This window comes from Candoia aspera, chromosome 5, assembly GCF_035149785.1.
Source record: "Candoia aspera isolate rCanAsp1 chromosome 5, rCanAsp1.hap2, whole genome shotgun sequence".
In the NCBI taxonomy this organism is placed as follows: Eukaryota; Metazoa; Chordata; class Lepidosauria; order Squamata; family Boidae; genus Candoia; species Candoia aspera.
In genome coordinates, this window is record NC_086157.1 from 22,680,000 (window position 1) to 22,706,181 (window position 26,182).

Consider the following 26,182-nt stretch of genomic DNA (forward strand, 5'->3'; position numbering starts at 1 on the left):
TCTTTAATCTTGACATCTCGCCAATAACCACATCCAATTTGCCCTGGCTCATAGATCTTACATTCCAGGTTCCAATGGTGTGTTGATCCTTAGAACGGATTCACCGTTCACCATCAGCACCGTCGGCCGCTAGCCGTCCTTTCGGCTTTGAGCCAGCTGTGTCATCACGTCTGGGGCTAGTTGAATTCATCCTCTGTTCCTCCCCAGTAGCATTTTGACCATCTTCCGACCTGGGGGTCTCATCTTCCGATAGTATACCGACATATCTCTGGTTGTACTGATTCATTTAGTTTTCACGGCAAGAATACTGGGGTGGGTTGCCATTCCCTTCCCTAGGGATCACATTTAGTCTGTCCTCTCTGTCATGACCTTCCCATCTTGGACGGCCCTTCCCAGTTTAGCTCATGGCATCATTGAGGTGCTCAAGCTCCAGCACCACGACAAGGTAACAATTCTTTGCTGAAGACCTCCTTGATTGGTGCTTAACTATGTTTTATGAAAAGCCATAATAGCTTGGTTTGCTCATAATGCTAAATCATGACTGTGCAATCGATGTTTCAGCCCCCCCCACACACACACACTTTCCTGCACTCTTTAAGGTTTTGCCAGTGTAAAGTATGGCAGTAAAACACCAAGTTTAAGTGACAGGGTTTTTGCTTTTCCTTGTCAAAATAAAAGTGAAAAATCTTTGTTGCAGCTTTCCCAGGCCTAACACATCCATTCTGCATTGAGTTGATTCCCAAAAATAACATGAGAATTTTGACTCTGTGTCATGGCATCCAATAATCCTCAGGGGTCAAATAAATAAATAAATAAATAAATGAATGAATAAATGAATAAATGAATGAATGAATGAATGAATACCCAACTTTATTGGTCCCCAGCTTTATAAAAATATTTACCCTTATGTTAAGCCATACCTCATGATTTCTCAAGCCCAATAGGTGAGCATCCTTGGTTCTGATTTTGTCAATCCAGCCACTGTTGAAGTATTTAATGCAGGAGTTGTTGAATATCTCCTATAACTTTGTCATGCAGAGATGAGTCAGTCAATTGCATCAAATACTTCGACATTGGATAAGCAATCTCGCCAGTCATGAGGGACTTGACTTGCATTCCTTTGAATATTCAAAGGTTTACCTGAAAGGTGTTGGAACTTCCCCATCCATTTCTTCTTTCCTACCCCTGCATCACACCTGCTAGGACAATATCATCGATATTATTATGGCAACAATTAGATCTTGACATAGGGTTGCTGTCTTCAGTGGGGTGTTTGAACGTTCTGAATTTTGTTCTTGTCTTATAGTATGAAAATAGGAAAAGTAAAGCTGGTAATATATGTTACATGATGGAACTGTCCTTTTCATCATGGAGAATAGAACTTATGGTGGAATAAGTCAGTTTGTTGCTTCTCAAGATGCAAAGTAAACATATTACTGTTTTGTGGGATGAGAGAATAGTTGCAAGTCCAGAGTCATTATTTTCTGATAGTGATATTTGGTATAGTAATGTGATTAAGAAACAAACATTATAACTATTAAGTGACTTTAACTTGCTATGGTCGATGTTGTTTGGAACATCAAGATAACTCTTTCCCTCAATGCCATTGTTTAAAAAGTCATTTTTTTAAAAAGTGAATTGAATTGCTAAGTAGTTTAGGACAGATAAAAAGTTCAGCTAAATTCCCCATCAGGAAGAAAAGGTATTCATAAGAAAAAAAAAAGTAAACTACAAAAAACAAAATCCAAGTAAGTTCAAAATACCAATGATATCTCTGATTTATAATGAATATTTCTGTTTATAGAAGAATCCCAGCTGTTCTGAAACAGGTTGCCAAGCTGTCAGGCAGCAGTTATTTTTAATGTGGTTAAATAAATATTATTGGTTATCATTTTTTTCAAGCTTCAGCATCCCTCCTAAATAAGTAAATAATTTTGTTTTCTTCTTTTTTAATAACTTTGTTTTTACAGGAAATAATCAGTGCATTTCATATTAATTCATGCCTACCAGCTGGGCACTGAGCATGCTCCCACAAGAGCATAGCATGCAGGTAGCCCCATTAATACTGCACCCTGTCCTCCCAGGTTTGACAGGGGTCTGTAAGAGAAGTTTATAATTTTTTTAAATCCCTTCTGGATAATTTCATTGTTTTATTTATAAATATGCATGTATGCATATATAGAGAGGTAGATTAATGTGTCTGTGTGTGTGTGTGTTTATTTTATTTTATTTATTTTCAATCCCTCCTTTATTATTTTTACAAATAACTCAAGGTGGTGAACATACCTAATACTCTTTCCTCCTCCTCTTTTCCCCACAACAACAACCTGTGAGGTGAGTTGGGCTAAGAGGGAGGGACTGGCCCAAGATCACCCAGCCGGCTTTCATGCCTAAGGTAGGACTAGAACTCTCAGTCTCCTTGTTTCTAGCCTCTTGCCTTAACCATATGTATTGTATTTGCATTTTATTTTATTTTATTTTATTTTATTTTATTTTATTTTATTTTATTTTATTTTATTTTATTTTATTTTATTTTATTTTATTTTATTTTATTTATTATTTATTTCAAATTTCTACCACCATCCATCTCCCCCAAGGGGGACTCTGGTTGGTTTACAATAAAATTGGTAGTTAAAACTATAAAAGACATAAATTATCATACAAATAACCATTATAAATAGAAAGTAAATGAATACAAAATCCAGCAGCAACAAGATCTTGTTCAGGAGGGAGGGCACTATGGAACCCTGTCAAGTGGAATTCCCTTACCGACAGGGTCCACAGCATGACCTTTCTGCATGATCAGGTGGGATGGGTTGATGTTATGGGGAGGAGACAATCCCTCTGGTAACCTGGCCCCATGCCAAATAGGGTGTTAAAGGTCATAACCAACACCTTGAATTGGACCCAGAAGCAAACTGGGACCCAGTGCAGCTTGCGCAGCAGTGGTGTCACATGTGCCAATCTTGGGGCACCCATAACTGCCCACGCGGCTGCATTCTGGACCAGCTGAACCTTCCAGATACTCTTTAAGGGTAGCCTCATGTACAGTGCATTGCAGTCTATATGGGAGATGACCAGGGCATGGGTGACTGTTTGGAGGGCATGTCGATCCAGGAATGATCATAACTGGCACACAACATGAAGTTGTGCAAAGGCCCTTCTGGCCATGGCTGCCACCTGCTGTTTAAGCAGGAGTTGTGAGTCCAGAAGGACCCCCAGGTTCCACATTGGGTCTGAATGGGGCAGTGCAATCTCATCCAGAACTAAAGATGACTTCCTGGATACCGAGGAGCCATCAACCCACAGCCACTCCATCTTACCAGGGTTCAGCTGAAGCCTGTTTTTCCCCATCCAGACCCCCACAGCCCCCAGGCACTGAGAAAGGGCAGCCACCACATCACTTACCTCACCTGGGATGGAGATATATAGTTGAGTATCATTAGCATATTGATGATATGTCATCCCATGGTGACAGATGATCTCACCCAGTGGTTTCATGTAGATGTTAAAAAGGAGCAGAGAGAGCACCAAACCCTGCAGCACCCCACAAAGAAGGGGCTGAGGGTCGGATCTCTCACTCCCAATCACCACCAATTGGGACCAGCCCTGGAGGAGGGAGGTGAAGCAGCGTAGAACCATGCCACCCAACCCCAATTCCCTGAGCCTCCCCAAAAGGATATCATGGTTGATGGTATTGAAAGCCACTGAGAGGTCAAGAAGAGTCAGGATGGATGCATTCCCTCCATCCCGTTCTTGCCAGAGTGTCACTGCCCATCCATAAGCATGACCAATGAGGTTTCTGTCCCATATCCTGGCCTGAATCTGGCTGAAAGGGGACTAGATAATCCGTTTCCTCCAGAACCCTCTGGAGCTGTAATGCCACCACTTTCTCAACCACTTTCCCCAAAAAGGGGAGGTGGGAGACTGGATGAAAATTATCCAGTATGGTAGGGTCCAGTGATGGTTTCTTGAGGAGGGGGTGTACCAGTGCCTCCTTAAAGGCAGCCAGAAATGTCCCCTCTCTCAAGGATGTATTAACTTTTAGCAGATTGCTAGGAAAGCCTTTGGCCCAGGAGAGATCAGAAAAGTCACACACCAGGCATTTTTTATTTACAGAAAACAAACATATTTAAAGGCTGTTTGCTGAGAGGAGAGATTTCTCTCAGCTGCATACTCTCTGCAAGTCTACACAGAAGGGAAACTGAAACTAAAACAAGTTCAGACAAGTTCCTCCCTTAGGCAATGCAAAAATTAACATCCGAAAAGAGGACAATTAAATTCAACCTCTTCACCCAGCCAAAATGATTAGTTACCATAGTAAGCTTAATCTGTAGTAGAGAACACATTAACACATTAACCATCACCTGGTCCCAACCACCTGTCACCTTCTGGGCTGCCTTCATCATCCAGGAAGGGCACAGGTCTAGATTACATGTGGTGCCATTTACAGTCTGGAGGATCATCTCCACTTCCTTAGGTCCAACAGGATCAAACTGCTCCCAGATACCAGGGTAAGGATGTTCCCTTGGCATCTCCTCAGATGGTGCCTCACTCTTAGAGTCCAACTTGGAATGGATCTGAGCGATTTTATCCTGCAGATGCTCAGAAAACTCCTCTGCACAGCCCTATAGGTGGGTTATTATATCCACCTTACCCAAAAGGCATGAGTAATCTTAAACAGGGCTGTCAGGCAGCATTCTGTGGATGCAATAAGAGTGGAGAAATATCCATGTTTTACCACTCTTATCACAAGGTAGGCCTTAATAGCAACTCTAACTTGTGTTCGGTCAGATTTGGTCTTTGTCTTCCTCTAGCAATGCTCTAGACATCTCTTAACCCTCTTCAAAACCCTCAGCTCCTCCATAAACCATGGGGAGTTTGGGTCAAATGTGCCAAGAGAGTTTACACAGGTGCAATCCTGTCCAAGGCCCCGGCCACTTCCCTATTACAGGCTGTGGCCAGGACCTCCACTGGACCATGCAGTAGATCCTTGGGTATAGTCCCCAGCTCCTCTGAAACCCCATAGGCTCCATTAGTTGCCAGTGGTGGACCAATCAAATGGGTCCAGCCTACCTGTAGAGTGGGGTGGCACAAGAGAATATCAGGGCTACCAGGTTGTGGTCTGACCATGACAAGGGGGACAGATCTAACTCTCCCCTCAGATCACATTGCCACTGCTCCGACAAGAAAATAAAATCCAGAGTGAGGCCACTGTCTTGAGTCAGGTCCCAAATAATCTGAGACAGGCCCATGGCTGCCATGATAGCCGTGAACTCCTGAGCCGCCTCTGAGGCACACCCAATGGATGGCAGAACCATAAGCCTGGGGCACTCCACCACCAGCCCTGAGATGGCCTCTAGCAGCTCAGGCAGGGAGGCTGCTACACAGCAGGGAGGCTGGTATAGCAGCAGCACTCCCAACTGTTCTTGGGAACACAAGGTGAAAAAAGGGTCTCACAGCAAGCCACTTATGAAGCAGACCCCCTGAATGCCACTAGAGACTTTCGGATGACAACCACCACCCCTCCTCCCCTGCCTCAGTGTCTCAGCTGGTGCCATACCTAAAACCTGGCCAGGCAGATTTCCAAGAGGGCTACCCCACCTTTCTGGTCCCAGACAGGTCTTGGTGATACACGCTAGGTCTGCCCCGTCCTCTGTGATCCAGGCCTTGTTAATTGACCTGGCATTAAGAAGAAGCAGCCAGACCAGGGCCCTCAAGGATCTGCTGTCCAGAGTCTGGTTATAAACCTGGAGGGCTGGAACATACCACTGGTATGAAACACCAGGGGTGTCTTCCCCAGAGATGGCCTGCCCTCCAGTTCCCGTCATAACATCCTTGGCCCATCACCACCTCAATGGGATAACCCACCCTGCAGCCCCCAGAGTTTCCAGGCCCAGTAGCCTCCAATTCTGGACCTTTGGAAACCCTGGATTGGAACAGGGATCCCCTCCCCCATGCACACATCCTCCTACACTCAGTCAGGCTCAGGTGTTGGTAGGCCCCCCAGTGTACCAGCTCCAGCTCTCAGTGCTGTTAGGGCCAACCATCACCCACATACTCAATGTGCCCCCCCCCCAGCCTCTCTCACTGGTGATACAGGGGTACCCCAGCCACTCCTGTGGTCCCACTCCAAAATATTGCTATTTTAAAGCCATATTACCCAGATTGCTAGTTTTAATCTTTTGTTGTTGTTGTTTTGTTGTACATGTGTAGCCTAAGCAAGCCCCTTAGTATATTTTGATTTAATATTGTTTTTAGCCAAAAGTATGTACTTTTCCTAATTACCCTGATATTGTCAATTTAGTTTTTGATATTTTTGATATTTGAATACTAATTTGCTTGTGCTAGTTAATGACTGCAATAAAGACTACTACTACTAATATTTTAAGTGGAGTTTGTTTATGTATGTAAGTCCAAAAATTTAAGACATGTCAGCCACTTCACTTCTGGAATCCTCCCTTCACTATTAATTCCAATGGATGTTCTTTATTTGCTATGTACTGTATGTATGTATGTATGTATGGAAGAGGGCATTTAGAACCAAAAAGGCAGGGAGAAGGAAAGTTCAGGCATTCAGGGCCCTTTGCTTTTTCACTGAACTGAAATAAAATAAGCAGGATCCGCGGCCATTTCATCATTAATGATGTAAACACTGTAGTTTTTATTTAAAATTGTTACAATGTCAAACAAATGTAAAGACAAACTCTATGGAATTATAAATCTGATACATTTCACAAATCTTTTAAAATTCCTGTCTCTGTGGATTCGTGGTTATTTTAATACTTTTTTTTTTTATCATGTCTTCACAATGTCTGATGGGGTATATTGAAACAAGCTTGAAAAATCTTTCTTGCACTGATTTTTGTCTGCTTATTATTCTAAAATGTGGTGCAGTTTTCCTTTTAATTGCCTTGGTCTTCATATATGACCTTGCTATTATTCTGTAACATCTATCCATCTCATCAAACATTCTAAGGTTCTTCATATTTGCAATTTTACCATAAAAAGTATTTTTTTATATATACAGACCATAGACATAAAATTTCTGAATTTCTGAGCAAGGATTTCTGAATAAAAGATATTAAGATGGCTTGGATATTTCTTGACCTTACCGTGTTCCATAAACAATAAAGTTAAGATGGATGTGCACTACTTACTACATTTTATTATGGACCCAATTTGAGAGAAATTTTCACAGTAACAATTTCCTTTCAAATCAATATATCTCTGTTTAGCACTGACCTTTGAAATAAAGCAAACCCACACACTTACACCCAGAGTTAATGAGATAATTCCAATTGATTGTTTGTGGTATTAACAACATGCAACATTATTTCAGACACTGACAATTGTAGATTTGATAGTGATTGGCACTCTGTTATTTGAACTCTTTAAACTTTTGATTACTTACTTGTGGTAATAAAGACCTCATTCCTATGACCTTTAGGGGAAAACATTTCAGTGATTCACCTCACTGAATTCATAGTAAGAGTAATAACTTTATTATTTCTTCAGGTAGTTTGTGATCTTAATTTTTGAACAAATACATGTCACTCATTTAGAGAAAACAGTCTGTATTTTGGTTTAAGTTACAAGAAATGGCATCTCATATTTCGGTTATCCCCCCCCCCCCCGAAAAAAAATCAAAATCTGAAGAAAACAATACAAGTGTTAGCTTTGAGGCTTAACTGGACACAGAAATCTCATCTGGTCACAGATGTATATCCTTGAATCAAAAGTAGGACAGTGAGTATTTATTACCTTTCGAAAAATGTCCTGTAACAGTGCAAGTTCTTGTAATGCTTACTTACTTCTGAAAAATGTTTTATTGTAGAAGGAGCAGCAATGAACTGCTGCAAGGGATACTTAATAATATTGATGATGATGATGATGATGATGATGATGATGATGATGATGATGATGTATATAAGTCCACTAGAACGCATGACATTTGACTGAGTTCAAGAGAACGGGTCCATGTCATTGAGCGTACAAGCTGATACCCAGTATGGGATAACACATTAGGAGAAGAACTGAAAAGAAGTAAATACAAAAGCACTGGGCACCTGTTTGGGGGAGACATATTAGTCTGAGTTATGAATTAATCTACACTGGAGACTTGAGAACTATGGGGTCTTACTAAAACATAATGGAAAATGTGAACTCTGGGTGATATCTTATTGTTGGATAAAATGAAGGTATATGTATGCTGATAAACCTGTGGCCTTGTAGTACATAGAGTAAGGAATAATCTCAAATGCATAAAAATAGGCACATCCCTGATAATGGGGAGTTTAAAACCCCAAACAAAACTCTGCTATCAGTGATAATGTTGTACTGAGGGAAAACCAATTGTCCATTCTTGACATTTCACAGCCAGGCAAAGGTCTCCAAGGGAGGTATGTGTGAAATGGGGATAGAAGTAAGTGTGTAAGCCACACAAATGAACTCCATTCACAGGATATGTTTTGCAGTGCATTGCCCCTTTCCTATACCATCTTTGTGATAATTGATTTCTGAGGGGGAGAATTTTATTCTATTCAATTATTATTATTATTGTTGTTGTTGTTGTTGTTATAATAACAACAATTATTATTATTATTATTATTCTATCAAAATGCTGATGTCTTCATAAAAGAGGAAGAATTTGCCCATAGGTGAAAGTGAAACTGGCAGAAATAATCTATAATCTCCTTTTTATCGTTTTAGATAAAACAGCAATAGCAAAAGCTGATCATATTGACAATTCAGGTGTAGACTGTTGTATACTTGGAACAATTATGTTGTGGTTGAATATTTTTCAGCCAAGAACCAAGTGTGTTTGCAAAGCTTATGCTAGCAATAAGGAGAAAAACATAATCAGTCACCTATGTCTTAACTATGTACACTAATCCTTTAAAAGGGCTTCAACACAAATTGATTTTATAGTATGTCTTCAATATGAAATATTTGCATACATTATTTTCTTGTGCCTTACAAACATTTTTTAAAAAAAACATTATCTTAGGGACTATTATTCATGTTATTACATGCTTGCTTTTTTTTTTTTTTAATGTAGTTGAAGACCTCCAGAGTGAACATAAAAAAAAGTTAGGAACTCGATTCATTTATTTTCATATGCATTTTTTAAAAATGTTCTTTGAAAATTAATTGAAATTATTTTGTTCTATAATGCAATCAACAATTTTATACTTATTATTATTATAAATCATGGCCATTTTGGAAATTTCCTAAAATCATCTGTCAACCCAGAGTTAGGGTTACGATTAAAAGAAAAAACACGCAAGACTTCTTTATGCATTACAATGCTGAGGAATCACAGCTTCCAAGAAAAAATAATTGGAAAGGACATGATACCACCCCAGCCAAAACTGTGTATGTGTTTGTGTGTGTGTGTGTGTATCACGATAGTAAAATCTATTACAAACTTAAAAGAAAGAAAAAAAAAATAGAAAGAAAGAGTGAGAGGTGCAAAGGAGAAGAAAAATGTAGGAAATAGAAAGAAAAAGAAAGAAAGAATATAGAAAAGAAATAGAAAAGATATATATAAAGAAGTGACAAGTATAAACATTCATCACAAGTATAACAATTTTCATAACTCTTCACCACTGCTTAATTTACAACCAATGATCTCTTCATCCCATATCCCATCTCTTATCTATAGACAAACCCATAAAGCATCATCTTTTCAGTCCTAGAGTCAGCAGAAACTCCATTAAGGGCTACCAGAAATGACCTCATATCTTATTTTAACTTTGATGAGATAAACCAACTGTATATTTATTCCTTGGTGGTCATCTAACACTTCTGAAACAAATTACTCTACTTGGCTTTCTTCCTGTCGCTGAAAAGAGAGAAAAGTCAGTGTAATTATTTTCTTATTGCTTGGACAGCTTTAGAATATGCACACAAAGGATTTTTCTTGAGAATAAAAAACATGAAGGCAACAAGTCATGCATAATTCATTAATTACTGGCACAATCAAAGGGCTAGAATGTGTTATTGGCATAACTAGCCAAATCAAGTTATTTTAAAAAAAAATAAACTTGTATTGAAAGATTTCTGTTGTTATTTTATATGCCAGTAATCTACCTTCCCCATCATATACTTCCCCCTTCTTACTCCTATTTTCATATGAGGGAGAAATGGAAATTCAATTAATTGTTTATGTAAATAAGTAGAACATGTGAAAAAAAGCAAATATGAATTAATTTGTTTTAACTATAGTCTGACGGGGTTTTTTTAATGTTATAATTCTTGAATACTGCATTACATTTAAAGCTCAATTTCTGCATGTGTTCTAAAGGAAGTGCTATTTTGTAGTACTGTCACTGAGATGTTGCAAGTTGATTCATCCATCAGGACACAGCTTTGCAGTGACAACCAGGTATGAGAGCAGCTACTAATTTTCAGAGAGAAACCACAGTGGGGCTTCATCATGGATCTCCCACATGATGTCAATTTTAATTATTAACCTTAAGCACTCTAACTTCATCCCAACTTGAATTTTCTAACTTTTTACAGGACTTTCTAATACCATACGCTTAAATATTAGATATGTCAGTGGCACCCTTGGTTATTTAAAGTTTAAATGCCAAATTAGAGACATTTAATGGCCTTGTCTAACATTAATTCATAAGTCTCCAGAGAGGGGGCAAGTGCCAAAATGTGTGCCATAATATCACAATACACAAGTTGCCCTTTTTCTGTCATTGGGATTAACTTCAGATGCCTATATATTCATTTTTAAATAAAACACTGACATTTCCTTGATTAATTCATGGATCAGCAAGCAGTTAATCATCAGACTTCATACTTTTCTAATTGTTAAAATACAGTTCTTGGCTCAGAACCCCTCCAAAATATATAACAGTGCATGTTTAGGTTAAACATGTATAAAGATGTGCATTTTATTCAATACAATTTTTTTTTTTACTTTATTTCCAATTGCATATTGATAAGAGAACAAGACTGAGCAAACTTCTGCATGACTAATATAGGCTGATGGAGAAACCTATGATGTCACTCTACCTTCTCCACATCTAATCTTTCTATTCCTATTTAAAGTATAAATATATCTGCATTGAGCTGAATATATGGTAGCTAGGAAGGTCTACATAATTTGGAATCTGTCATTACCAGGTGATTGCCCACATGGAGCTCTTTCCCCTTAAGCTGAAGATAGACAGTGTGAAACCTCACCTCTAAATGATTGGAGAAGTCCAAAAGCTATTTTCTTTTATTAATGTAACAAAACAATATAATGATCACCAGGCTCCAGCAAGCAAATCCAAGAACACCAATATCTTCTCACAAAGCTTTTATGTAAATTACACTAAAGGAGTATAGGCTGATTGAATAATTAGATTACAATAATGTAAATAAGGAAGTAGAGGGTGTTATGTCTGGAAGTGGGGGGCAGGAGGCATTTGTTTGTCAAAACACATTGGCACTAGCTTATCAAAGACATGTTGTTTATTCGTTTAGTCGCTTCCGACTCTTCGTGACTTCATGGACCAGCCCACGCCAGAGCTTCCTGTCGGTCATCAACACCCCCAGCTCCCTCAGGGACGATTCCGTCACCTCTAGAATATCATCCATCCACCTTGCCCTTGGTCGGCCCCTCTTCCTTTTGCCTTCCACTCTCCCTAGCATCAGCATCTTCTCCAGGGTGTCCTGTCTTCTCATTATGTGGCCAAAGTATTTCAGTTTGGCCTTTAATATCATTCCCTCAAGTGAGCAGTCTGGCTTTATTTCCTGGAGGATGGACTGGTTGGATCTTCTGGCAGTCCAAGGCACTCTCAGAATTTTCCTCCAACACCACAGTTCAAAAGCATCTATCTTCCTTCGCTCAGCCTTCCTTATGGTCCAGCTCTCGCAGCCATATGTTACTACGGGGAACACCATTGCTTTAACTATGCGGACCTTTGTTGTCAGTGTGATGTCTCTGCTCTTAACTATTTTATCGAGATTTTTCATTGCTCTTCTTCCAAGGATCAAAGACATAGATATGCTGTAAATTGCTCCTGCTATGGTAACAGTATAACTTCATATTTTCTAAGCATAGGAAAGCCTGAATGACCATTATCTTTATCCTTCAGTAAATCAGCATAAATGGAGGATATCTGACATACATTTCTAAACTTGCTTTGGACACAGGGAGAATGTTACATAAAGCAGATGTGTCTTGACAGTGTCATGAAAATTTGCTACTTGTATTGCAATCTGACCTGTTTTACATATAGGGTGAGAAGAGTGGTACATTTCAAAGCAAGCAGTTCTATATCGGTTGCCAATAATCACACCCTTCTAGGTTCTATGCAGTTCACAAAGTTTATACTCTCTAACACTGCTATGATAGATAGATAGATAGATAGATAGATAGATAGATAGATAGATAGATAGATAGATTTAAATCCATTTTTCCAGATAAACATGACACATTTAAAAACTCAGAAGGAGGAATCACTGCACATGCCCTCTTACTCTCCATTTTACATTTTTTGAACCCCTGAAGAGGGCTTGACAAACCTGCAAAACAGATTGAACAATTTGTTTCATTCTCTTTTCAGATCTGCTAGGAATCTGTTTCTGCTTCTCTGGGTGATTTGAAAGCAGAATAGAACATTTTAACAATGCACTTCAATCTTTATCTAAAGCACAACCTTTCTAGTGCTGATGCATGTTAGTAATATCTACATTAAAATGCATGCCTATGTAGGGATATATGTATGATGTCTGATGGATTTCATTGTTATTATTTGTTTTTTACTCAACAAGGAATAACACTGATAAGAACAAGAACAAACAAAAAGAATCACAACTTTGATTGGTGGGTTGTTTTTTTGTTTTGTTTTGTTTTGTTTCAGAAACTTGAGTTTCAGTCAGGAACTTAGGGATTATCCTAATAACTTCTTAACATATAACATGTGCCAATAAAGTTTTTTTGTTGTTTTTTGTTTGCAAAGCCACAGTACATAGCCAAAATATTTAGTTCTCGTTTTTTTTTTTTTTTTTTTGCTATTTCACCGAATGCTATTGGGAAGACTTTGAACTGCCTTTTTCAATATCTACCCATTCAAACTGTTTGATCTTCATATTTTATATATATATATATATATTTCATTTTTCCCCTTGATTCCTGCTCTCTCTGGGTATTGCCACATCCACAAAAAATGTTGTTTTCTGTTCAGTCCTTGTTATGTGTTGTGCTCTAGATGACAATCATTTTGTACGGGAAAACAAAAATCTTAATATTATCATTTTCAACAATATTCTCATTTCTGTGCTCCCACCACATTTAGGAAACTTGAAAATAATAGTTTTTATAGAGATGGCATGCATCATGGTGGCTAGTTTATTATGGCATTGTTTGTAATTAGCATGATTTTTTTTGCTGCATCCACTAATAATTAATTTAATATTTTTTAGGATTGATTTCATCATCATTATCATCAAGAATGTTTATTATATAGTGAAAATATATGGATACCTGTTCATGCATGCTTGACAACATCATCATGTGATTACTTCCATGGATGAACTTTGTTACCTGAAACAAAATGGTTTGTGATTGTATGAGTATAATCTTTCAGCTAATATTGTGTTATAATGCACATGAAACTGATTCTCACTCATAGTATATTGGATAATGAAAAAAAATGTATTAAAAATATGGGTGTTTAGCTTCTTTTTATTTCCAGGTAGTTCAGTTTTAGACATAACCCTTTTTTTTCTTCTCATTGTTTTGATTCAGTACCTGTTAGATTGCTATCAGGATTGAAAGCAAAACATGTTATTGATTATAATAAAAAAATTCCCTTGTTGCTGGAATATTTTTCTTTTATACCTGATATAATAGGGGATAGACATAAATTTGTGTTATTAAAACTAGAGCAATAACCATGTCAGCTCTCTATAAAAAGTCTACCTGCATCAAGATAATTCAAAATGATGTTATTTTCTTGCAGTCATATATAGATTTAGCATTATTAGGATCCTGGTTTATGTGAAGCCAAAGTACATTCAGCTATATACAAATGTATTTTTCTCCTGCAGACATTTGTACCAAACACAGGATTGTCTGTAGGTCAGGGACATCATTTTGAGCAGCTGATAGGAGGCGCAATTTATCCGGAACATACATGTAGTGAGCATGCTTTTGTAATGTGTGCATAGTTGTTAGACAAAACCACAGATTGTGATTATATAATAACAGCATTGCAGACTAATTTTAAGCAAGCACTGTTTAACTTTAGCAAGTGGCAACACTTGTTTTAACTCATATGGGCCGGGAAGCTTAAGCAAAGTCAGAGTGGGTTTATGATTGGATGGGAAATTTCCAAGGAAAACCAGGGCTGGATACTAGATTGGGAAACTGAACATCAGAAAAAGAAAGCAGCAAATAAATTCTCTAGCACTGCCGAGAAAGTGTCCTGGAAATGTCCATGATTAGAGCTTGATTCAAAAGAACCTCTACCCTTTTTACCTAGAATTAAGTATTCTGCTCTAACTACCTCCCTGGCCATCTTTCATGTCATAACATCCTTATAACTACCCATGTAAGCAGTGTTAATAGAATTCCACCTACCAGACCACTGAAAAATCATTATGTCTGCCATATCAAACACAAAGATGTAGATTTTGCTTGTACTCTCTCTCCTGGTTTCAGCAGCAGGTTCAGTTGGAGCTTTATCAGTCTGACAAAGCTCCAACTGAAGTTTTATTTTTGTCTGAGACTTGTCAAGGTTTTTCAAAATGGAAAGCCTTCCCCTGCCTATGGCTCAGACTCTGCTTGAGATTTTTTTCGAAGTATTTTACGATGCAGTGGATGAGCCCTACAAGTGTCAAGCATGTCTGAGCTTATTTACTGAGCTTGGTAAGTATCTCTTAACACCAGAGAAACACAGAGAGTGAAAGTCTTCTTAGCCACAAATTTATAGCCATTTCCTATTTCTCAGGAAGAATTCTGGGTCTGTTCAGTAAGCAAGGAATCTGTTTTCTTTTCATACAGATAAGCCAACCTTCCCCCTTTTGGGGTTTGGTGCACAGTGTTAGTTCAAAGATGGAATCTGTTATTTTTCTCTCTTCCCATTATTTCTACACATGCATTGAGCCACCTTGATAAAGTAGCCCTGTTCTATTCTATCTGGAGTTCAGGCAGCCAGCTAAAATGTTTCTCAGTCTGTCTGTGGTTGACTATGCAACAGCATTATAAAAACATCTCTGTTGTCAAATGTTTTATTTCAGCACTTGGTGCAGAAATTGATGCTGTGTAGGACAAGCAGAAACAAAACTATCAGTAAAAAATATTCCAGGATAAGGAGACATACCAGGTTCAGTGACGTATAAGCTTTTGTATGCAACCACTACTAAAATAAGTAGCTTTTAGTTTGTTGAGCTTTTCTGATACAATTATTTGTTATGTAAATCCTTCAACATAGACACAATATATATATATATATATATATATATATATATATATATATATATATATATATATAAGCCATTGTAAGCATTTTTTTTTCTTGACTTAACACAGAATAGCTAGTTTGTTTTCTTCAAGAACATCCACACAAGGATCCAGGATCTGTGATTGTATTTCTCCTCCTGAAAGCTTTACGAAAAAAGATGGATATGTTAAGCCATAGTTAGGGATATTGCATTCAAAATACTGAGAGGAAATATTCAAAGATAAAACATTTCTATCTCTTCCAGCTTGAGAATTGTAAGGTAGGTATATCAATAGTCAGGAACAAAAATCAAAGCTTTAAAAAAAAATCTATAAGCCACCATGTGGGATACTCATGGCCTAAATCACTGGCATGTGGATGCCTCTTGACACCAGGGAATTTATGTTTGGAAGGGGTGAATTCCAACTGTCTTTTTTTTTTCCCCCTTATCACTAATATGTCACCTCATTTTTGCAATAATTATGAAGGCGGCACTATTTTGAAACAAAATGAAAATGAAGACCAAGGCTAGGATATGGATGAAGATATTTGTTTCCCCTATTTATACTTTGATGCATGCCCTCTAGATCTCCTCACATTATCAAATTATTATTATGCATGTGTTTGCTGGGAGACTGAGACTCCATTTAACACTACTATATTTTGCATTCTATCAACATCCATTCTAGGATGGATTATCCCTCAAATGTACAAGAATGTGATTTTAAAAAAAAAGTGTGACATCCTTGGTTTTACTTTAATGTCTACTTTAAAAGAATCTTCACCTGTACTTTTCTCTGAATTGTATATCTTCGACTGGTTTATGAAGTTTTAGAACCTGATGGATGAGTGTTGAGGAAACCACTTCTGCAAAACAAATAAGCTAATAAAACGTTACTCATGATTTCCTACCTGATACTCCTCATGCTGCCATAGAGAAAAAACAATTTCTAATTAATTGATTCTTGGCATTGGAGAAGATTAAATGAAACACATTTTTATTTCTGCATGAAAGAGACTGATATTTCATTGAATGATTTGAATCACCTCATTAAGGCATGAAAGATCTCCCAGATTTACATACATTAGAAACATGTGAAATGGCATTGAGACAATTTTCCCTTTCTGATATGGGCATTTGTTACATCCTTCCATCCACTCCACTTTCATCTGTTTTTTGAGACTGTTGTCACTCATGGTCATTTCACCAATAAACTTCTCAAAATATAGACAATTGGATAAGGTTAGAGTTAGGGTTAGGATGGTTTATTGCATGGACAAATGCTCTACTCAGGGCTGTATGTCTTTTCATTACCCAAGACTGAGAAGGCATTTTGTCCTTTAGGATACTGAAAGATTCCAGCTTGTACCTCATGCTTTTTAAATATAAGATGAAAAGTGTTAACTTTACCACACATTGACACATTTCGATAGACCTGAAGAAGTTGAAAGGAAACCAAAGAAATTCTGCTAAAATTAAGTATAGTAAAAGGAAATCTGTATATCCCTTGTTAGGTACAGTACACTGTTAAACCTGGGCAACTAGTAAAGCAGTTAAGTGGCAGTATATTTTATCTAGTTGTTTGTTTGTTTGTTTTCTATTCCACCTTTATTATTTTTTATAAATAACTCAAGGCAGTGAACATAGCTAATACTCCTTCCTCCTCCTATTTTATCCTATCATATATTGCTTCAAGAATGATAGAGATGTATCATAACTTAGTAAAATGATAGGTAAGCATTTTTAAGCAAAGGAAATCCAATTAGTCAGAGAGTTCAACTCATATTCAAATGAGTGTAACATGTATATCATTCCTTTACAAACATTTGTGGTCAAGTGAGATCAGGCATCCGAAAAGGATATACACAGTATAAACACACACACACACACAGAGAGAGAGAGAGAGAGAGAGAGAGAAGGGGGGGGGAAGGAGGGAGGGAGGATGGTGTACAACAGATATCAACAAAATATGTGACCCTCCCCTTCTGCACACACACATACTAGTCATCATGAATTTTCTAGGAAACCTACTTAGGGTTAAATAAAATATTTGTACAGTTTAAAACAAATGCTGTGCTGAAACGTCTCTTGCAGTGTTCTTTGGCCTTCAAAAAAGCTTTTCTTTTACTGTCATAGCCTCAGGGCACCTAAGCATTTGGGGGGTATTCTTCTGGATAGTCTTTTTGTGCTTACTTTTTCAGTGGAGATAGCAGATGATTCCTAGTGTTATGCACACATTTCTGTTCTAAAATAGAGATTGGAAAAGGGCAGTCCATTTAGTGTCAAGCCTGGGGCTGCCAAATTGGGAACCAAGAATTCCCTGGCTAGATAGAAATGTTATGTAAACATTGAGCAAGAATCTCCCTTTTTCAAGGCTGTGAACAAAATGGTTCCATTAACTAAAAAGAAAAAAATTAAAAAGGAGGAAAATCCATAGAAATTAAATCTGAAGCATATATCTGTATCTACATCTGCATCTGCATCTGCATCTATCTTGATTTCTGTGCTTTTTAGTAGGCAGATCTTCTGGGGGGTGGGGATGGGTCTTCCATATATGTGTGCTTTCATTCTTGTCTATGGATACATAATTTGTGTAGTTGGGTCTGTGAGGTTCTGTTTTGGGCAAATTCCTGAATATGAAATTGAGTTTCTAAAAAGTTGAGCTTTACTGTCCTGCCCAAAATGAACTCAGACACCCACAGAGACCTTGACAGTGGGCAGAACAATATGTGGAAGTTTTTGTTTGTTCATTTATTTTTCAAGGGTGGATGGGTTTAAGGGGAAAAAAATGTGGCTTAAATCATGCAGGAGCATAAAATATTATTTCCCCCATGGATGTACTTTGGGAAAGCAGGGAACTGCAGTATGCTATAGAGTTTATTATTCTATGAAAGTAAAGCCATATCTGTACTTCCTTTGGCCACCTCATAACTAAAAAGTTCAAGAACGTCACATTCTACAACTGAAGTAAATTCTTCTTCATCAGATTGAATGATTAAGGGTTACAGCAATGGCAGGAGAATGGTTCTTCATGATGTTAACTACACAGAGGTGGTAAAGAGGTCAAATCCGGAAATATGAAAAGATGGAAGATATTGGAAAAACTACATAGGAAAAATCAGATGCAACCCTTCCAAAGCAGACAGAACAATGAGAAAGCCTGGATCTACTGGTCTGCCCATGGAAATTAGAGCATTTCAGGGTTTAACATATTCACCTGCTTTTCGTGCTCTAAAGAAATGTTCATGCCTCACCCCCTATTTTTTAAAATATTTTTAAATTTACCCTGTCCCTCACAAATTGATGAATTAAAGGGAAATGTACATTTTCCCATCCACAAGTTTGAACATTATGGAGAAATGGGAACCCTGTTTATGACCAGTTTTTATTTTACATTATTGAACTACTTAACTGAACAAAAAGTGTACATACGTAGAATAAGATTAACGCTATAAGATAACATAATCATAATAATCACAATTAAAAGGAAACAAACACACCCTGGAAATTATATTTTATTATCTTATAAACAGACCCAGTGTCATGAGTACTGATGGCGAGCAGGAGGGGGCCCCCATCCAGGGTGGAAAACGCATGCGTAGTACTGAGGAATTAAGCAGCCATTCAAAGAGACACAGATCAGACCCACCTTAGCTTTTGGGGTTATATGTCTGGGTTTTTCCCACGCTTCTTCAGTTTGTTAGAATTCTGTTTATGTAGCAGTAATAAACACAAGAGACCTATTCCTCGTCTCAGCGTGATTCCTGACTGTTAGGACACCCAGTCCCCTAGATTCAACGTTGCTTTTCAATAAATCCTTTTGTTGAAAAATAAATAAATAAAACCCAAGTTGACAAACAGCACATATCAACAATTCATTGCTGCCAATCCAGTGAAGACATGTCCTTCTTGAGTATAATCATTCTTTTAGCATACCTCTCGGCCTGAGGAGTCTCCAGTTCTTGATGTCTTAATAAATTCCAAATACTAGCTGTGTAGCCAATAAGAACAGATCTTTAATGCAAAGGTCGATCCAGAATCATACTAAGAAATCTGCTGATTTCAGTATAAAAATGTATCAATAACAGGACAGACCATAGGAGTTCATGTTCCAGTTCCTGAAGTGTATCTCAAATAGTGAGGAATTTGTTAATGCTATCACTGGATCTTCATCTCCTATTTTGTACTGGTGTTTGCTTTAACTGGGTGTGATACCTGTTAAAAAATTGCAATATACTCACAGGCCAGTTTGTGTGGATATGTTTTTTTTTTTTTTTTAAATGTTACCTTTCCTGTAATATTATATACATCTTCACTCTCAATATGAGATGGCAGGGTTGTTCCATTGCCTCACCTTTCAGTTTCTTGCTCTGGTGTGCTGGATATTTGTGTCCATTCTTGTATCAAGTCAGAGAGCTAGAATGAGGTTAGTGGTTATGGTCCAGTCCTACTTTAATTGATCAAGGCTTCACCCAATAAAGACATTTGCTTTGGAACTTTTTACTAGAGTTTGGTTCTTATCTATGACCTTGAAGTCTAGTCTTACTATTGTATTTCTGAAAAATCCCTATTACAAGGTATACTGAATATTTTAGGACAAGAGATAGACAAAGGATAAATCAGGATATTGTAGTAGGTTGCGGGGTGATTTGTGATAGCTCAATTAGGTTTTGGATCGTAACGAATATATTGAATACAACTAAAATTGCAGGTAGTAAAATAATTATATACCGGTCCTGATCTATAATAGTTGCTTCTCTGTCTCATTGACACTCAACTTTATTACATTGATTCCAGATTTTTATGTATTTTGTATTAGCCATGCTACATTTTATGTACAGTAGGTATTCCTCATCTGTATTGAACTCTAATCCCATTTAAAATCTAACTAGTCATTGTTTTGTACTTCTGAGTTAGTGGCCATCATAACAGATTGCCTAGACATAGAATAGCAAAGTTATGAATTGTTACTAGTTATACTATACTGTACACTATCGATGATTAGATTCAAAATAGTGCATACGCAAGTTCCTTAGGCACAGATATCCCAGGATGGCTATTAGAAAATCTGGACCAGAATCATTGATAGGACAAATAGAGATCAGTCTTCAGGTTCTCTATGGGGCATTCTAATTGGCTGTGATAAGCAGGAAGTGGGTTTGTTTCCCCACATAGGATGTTGCAATTGGACTTTCAATGGATGTGGGCCAGCTTCAGCTCAGGGGCCTGCATATCCATTGCACATTCCCAGATTGCAGAACAGACCACATTTTTGGTTCATGTTGGAGTTTGCTCAAGTGTCATATCCCCTACTGACTTTAACTGACATAAGTGCTGTGATAATCATATCAGGTACTAAGCACTTCAATACAGTCACTGCTTCCTCTCCCCCAAATCCTCTCCCCATAGCTGTACTCATCATCCTATAAGTGTTTTCACTATTCTGACAAATAAGCTCCCTAACTAGACCAACACTCCCTCCAGTTGTACAGTAGGGGGGTGAGAAATGTTAATTGGATTGGCTTGCAAAGACCCCTATTAGCACTGCTGTATGTTCTTGTAGGATGAAGGGGGCATGTGTAGCACATCTTCCCCCACAAAAGGCTGTCGCCCTGGGTTAACTCCATCCTCCTGGGCTTTACAAGTTGTCGTAGTGATGTAAATAAGTCTTTGATGCTCAGTCCTTAGGTAAGAGTCTTAAAGTTTATAAAATAGCATACAGCCTTTGCCTTCCTCCAACAGTCCTTGCATTCATTGGGATTAGGTACTGCCTTAGCATGGTTGGTCCTTTTCTGATTGCTGCCAAGCTTCTGGCCAAACTCCAAGTTCTGCTCTTAAGCAGTGTTGCTCTTGAGTACTCCAGCTGAGCTCCCAAGCTAAGTTCCAGGCAGGAATTACATAAAAAAATACTATAGGTTATTTTTACTGTACCATGTGCTTCTGGCTGCTGACTGACAGCCCTTTTGCTTGTCCGTAATGGTTGCAAATGCCCAGACATCATTTTCCACTTTCTCATCTGCTTGCTGTCCTCCCCTTTCCTCCTTTTCTCCCACAGACCCACCACACACACAATGTATTACCTTTCTCTTTTGTAGGGTAAGAGCATGGGTGGGGTGAGAATGCATATGGACATTGGCTTGTTCCTGAAAACACCAGGGTGTGGTTCAGCTAGCCAAACAGCTGCAAAACTGCTATGTGGATGCCATGAGTGAGTGTGCACTGAACCTAGTGTGAGCTGAACCTAGTCTTGGGAAACTGGGGGTGGGAAGTATGTCAGCCTGGCTACAGCAGCCACTCTCAAGTGCAGATAACAGTCCTAGCTTCACTTCCTCACAGCATGTGATGTTCTGGGATCACTGCAGCCCTTGTCTGTGGTAGGGGCCTAACTATATCCAGTCCCATGGGACAGCATACATTGCAACCAATAAAGGAAGTTGTGGGTATTTTTAACTTATTTGCACAATTAATGCTCATTTATCAGTATACTCAATTTCCTTTCTTTTTCATGCTGCTGACATACATATGAAGTCAATAGAAACTCCATGAGAAGAACTTTAGTTTCAAGGTTTTTCCTTATATTTATTGTGATTCCCTAGCAACAACTACTTTAGATGCTAAGTAATATGCTTTATCCACATTTTATATCTTGAATAGCTTGTAAGTTCACATACTGCATAGAGCTCCAAATCCACAGCCATTTCAACTTTTGATCAATACATTAGCATTAAGACATTAGCACTTTGGAAATGCATTAGTGGCTGTTTTAATCTTCTAAAGTGTTTGAAGTGAGCAGAAACTATTAAACCATACACCACTAATAGTAATCCCTGTTAATCTCTGTTGAGGGAGAAAAATCACTCATCTGTCAAAGCAGATGGGTGCTTTGTTCCAAAACAGAATAAGAAAATACACTCAAGAAAGGAAGAACAAAAATGATCTGCTTTTCTTACAAAAAAGAAAATGACATGTTAATGGTATTATAAAAAAGACATTGCATAAATTGTAAAATGAAATCACTGTCGAAACCTACAGATGGGTATGAAAATTTGGCTTCCCAGGATCATTTTCTTGTTTTGAATGGAAAAAAATGAATTCAATTATGAATTGAATTCATAATTACAGTACCATGGTTTAGGTAAGATGGGCTAATTTAACTGATGAATTGCATGTTTCATAGTAACTGGGAATAAGCAGTTTTCTTTTTATTCTACAAAATGATAAATGACTAAAAAGCTAATTTAGCAGTTTGGTGGAATATACAGTAAATAAAGAGATTAATGATTAATTAACTGAAATCTTAATGAAAGCATATGATTTTCTGCCTTCTGAATTGCAGCACCTCACTTTGCAGGTTAATGTTTCTCCACAACTAGAAATTAAGTTTCTCTAGTATCCTGTGCCCAGAAATATATTTCACATTATTCAATGGAGCTTACTTCCAGTAAATGTGTTCAGGATTACATCTATAGAATATTATTGTCAAGGTAATTGCAAACTGCATCTTTCATAGAGTCTATCGCAATTTCACTTCCCTCTCTTTTTATAAGTAGAGTTCCTAAGATGCTTTGAAGATGATTCATCATTTCTCACACAGTCCAAATAAAGAGGCATGGCACACTATCTGGCTGGAGAGTCATTCTCACACCTTATTTAAGCACCAAGCCACAACATGAATGGTATAACTTTTCCTTTCCCTTTCATTTAATACAGCTTCCTATCTCATCAGTAAAGTCATAGATGGAAGGCAACAGTTCCGTTATCTTGCTAAGGTGATAATATATATAATTTCAGGTTTTGGTTATCCCTGAGACCATTAATTGGCAGTTTAAGGTAGCTCAGTTTAACAGGGAATCCAGTGTATCCTATCCGTTCCTATACTGTATCCCAATGTGTTTGCCTGCCTACATCATACATTAATGTTACAAAAAACAAACAAACACTGTATTCACTTTTCACCCTACATAATTCTTTCAAATAATTCAAATCTCAAATAATCACTCAAATAATCACTCACTTAAAATCATAAAAAAGTGTTCATGTGTGTGTATGTGTGTGTTTGTGTGGAGTCATCATCATCATCATCATCATCATCAAGTTACACTTTGAAAAGATAGACATCAGTGTTCCCTTTTGTTCTACGAAGTGCTGGATTATTTAAGACAGCTGATTTACTTTTCTCATGACATAAGCTCACATACTGTAGTAGATTTATAGAACTCATGAGTCCACTTCAGGTATTCTGTTCAAGTGTTCTAATCCCCCCAACAATTAGAATCACAGGGGAGAAGATGGGGATGAGCAATAACTCTGTCTCTTTGTTATCACCACCCTCCATGAAATTGAAGAGCAAATGTTAACAGCAGAAAGTCTGCTGTGGGCTTTTGATATGATTTATGATCCTAAAATATCAGGGTTCTAAATCATGCAGAACCTTCATAAGACAAGCAAACATTCATGCTTCAGCTCATCGATGATGAAGAGCATGGCAGCAGAGGGAATTTACTTAGTGTGCCTCTCTCTAGTCTCTCTCACATAACCATCTGGTGTTTTAGAATGTCTGAAGTGGTCTAAGAAAAGGAATGAAAAATGACTACCGATGGATGGTATCACCAAGCCAACTTTGGCTGATCTCTCGAAAACAAAAGCAAAGCAAAATCCATCTGATTTTTATTTTGATGGAGACCATCAAATAGGGTAGACTTATAACTTGAAAGAAAGAAAGAAAGAAAGAAAGAAAGAAAGAAAGAAAGAAAGAAAGAAAGAAAGAAAGAAAGAAAGAAATCCAAAGGAAAGCAATAGAAATGGCCACATTGTTGCTAAAAAAATTCCTGGAGGTGTAACGGAGAGTCAAGTTTGACTCAAGGAAGCCGTTCGCTTTAGAAATGCAGTGGATTTCATACTTCCTAACTCTAGATAAAATTCACTTCATCAAGTTGAAATCAGTGAATGCATGTACATTACAGAGAATTCTGGGAATATTTTTAGGATCCACATTTGGCTTATATAAAGAGGCATAAGTGTGTGCTAGGAGATCAAGGGAAGACAAATAATGAAACATATCTAACAATATAAGTACACAAATGCCATGACTTACAGTACCCGCTTTACTTCTATCACACACCAGGATGCAAGAACCTAATCACTGAATTTATGGGATCATGTTACTGCATATGCATTGTCATTTGGCCACCATTGCAATTTGCTGTGGATGCTGCTGTAAGCCACTGGGTCACAAGCTGTTCATGAAATGAAGTGACATTTTAGAATGCACAGTCTTAAACATCACAGAAGAACATCTATCATGCAGTTTTTCAGGCAGATTATATTAGAATGAAATTCTAAGGTTCATTGGTACTTCATTTCCTTGATACTAAGGAAAGTATCAAGGTTTATATTCTAAAGATAAGCAACTATGAAACTAAGTGACAACTCTGGAAAGACAGTGCCACCCTAGATTTACGATCTTGGACTGATGACATGTGCTCACTGTCTGCTTATGAACTGACTATTGACATAACGGAAAGACTGATCAATATGAGTTAGTGTGGTCAGGATTTAATGCTTAGTTTTAAAACAGGTTGTTGTTGGTGTGTGTGTAGTCTCTTTTTTCATTTTTTATTTTGTTGTGTATATATTTTGTTACTGAGAAAATATATATTTTATCTCTTTTTCTATGCATAAGCGTGTGTGTGTGCATGCACACACGCACACACACACACAAACAGATATTTCTACTCAGCCCATTGTGTTTACTATTTTTCAAGGACTTTCTTTTCTTGGGATTATAAGGGACTTAATAATTCTCTGATTTGTTACAGTGGATTTATCTCCCATTCAAATTAATTGAAAATGTTCTCATTAGCTATTCAGAGAAAAAGGAAGGAAAGACACTTTAACTAAGAACTAAGAAATACTGTATTGACTTGTGAGTGTTTCTCAGTCAAACATTAAGTGTATAAAGATGGATCTGCACCTTTACGATCAAGAACTTAAGTCTAGGCATGACACTATACAGTGCATATTTTTCATGCAGAGGGTCTCAAGTTCAATTCCTGGAGAGAAATTTCAGATAGTAGGTCTAGGGAAGACTTATCCTTGAGTCTCTGAATAGTCACAACAACTCAGTTTATTGGCTCCAACATCCTTATTGTCCAATTTGTCTGCTAGAATCTCTTCTAAGCTTTATGCCAGACCTAAAATTATGAATAAATTAGAAGACTGAAAGAAGAAACAAAATTCTTCCCTCCTGAACAGCAGGGTTTTCAAAAGGACATAGCACATCATTGTGCCATTTTCTTCAGAAATATACTAAAGGACATACAAAAGAACTCTATGTTGCTTTTATTGATCTTACCTCTGCCTTTAATTCAATTGACAGGTCTTGACTATGGGAGAAATTAGCTAGGACAGACATCAATAGGCATCTTCTCAAACTAATAATTGAACTACATACTGACATTATAGTCAAAATGTAATAGTAAATTATTTATTCAGTCAATGACCAGCAAAATTAAAAAGAAAAAAAGTACAATCAAGAAATACAATAATAAACTACAAACTAACAAAACTATATCACATAATAATACAGCATTCACTCTGCTATTACTGTATTAATATATTTGTTACCTTATGGGGTGAGCCTAAAACATTAGAAATTATATGGTAAGAACTTATAAAATAAAAGTAAAATATATATCCCCTGACAATTTATCAATTAAAACATTTC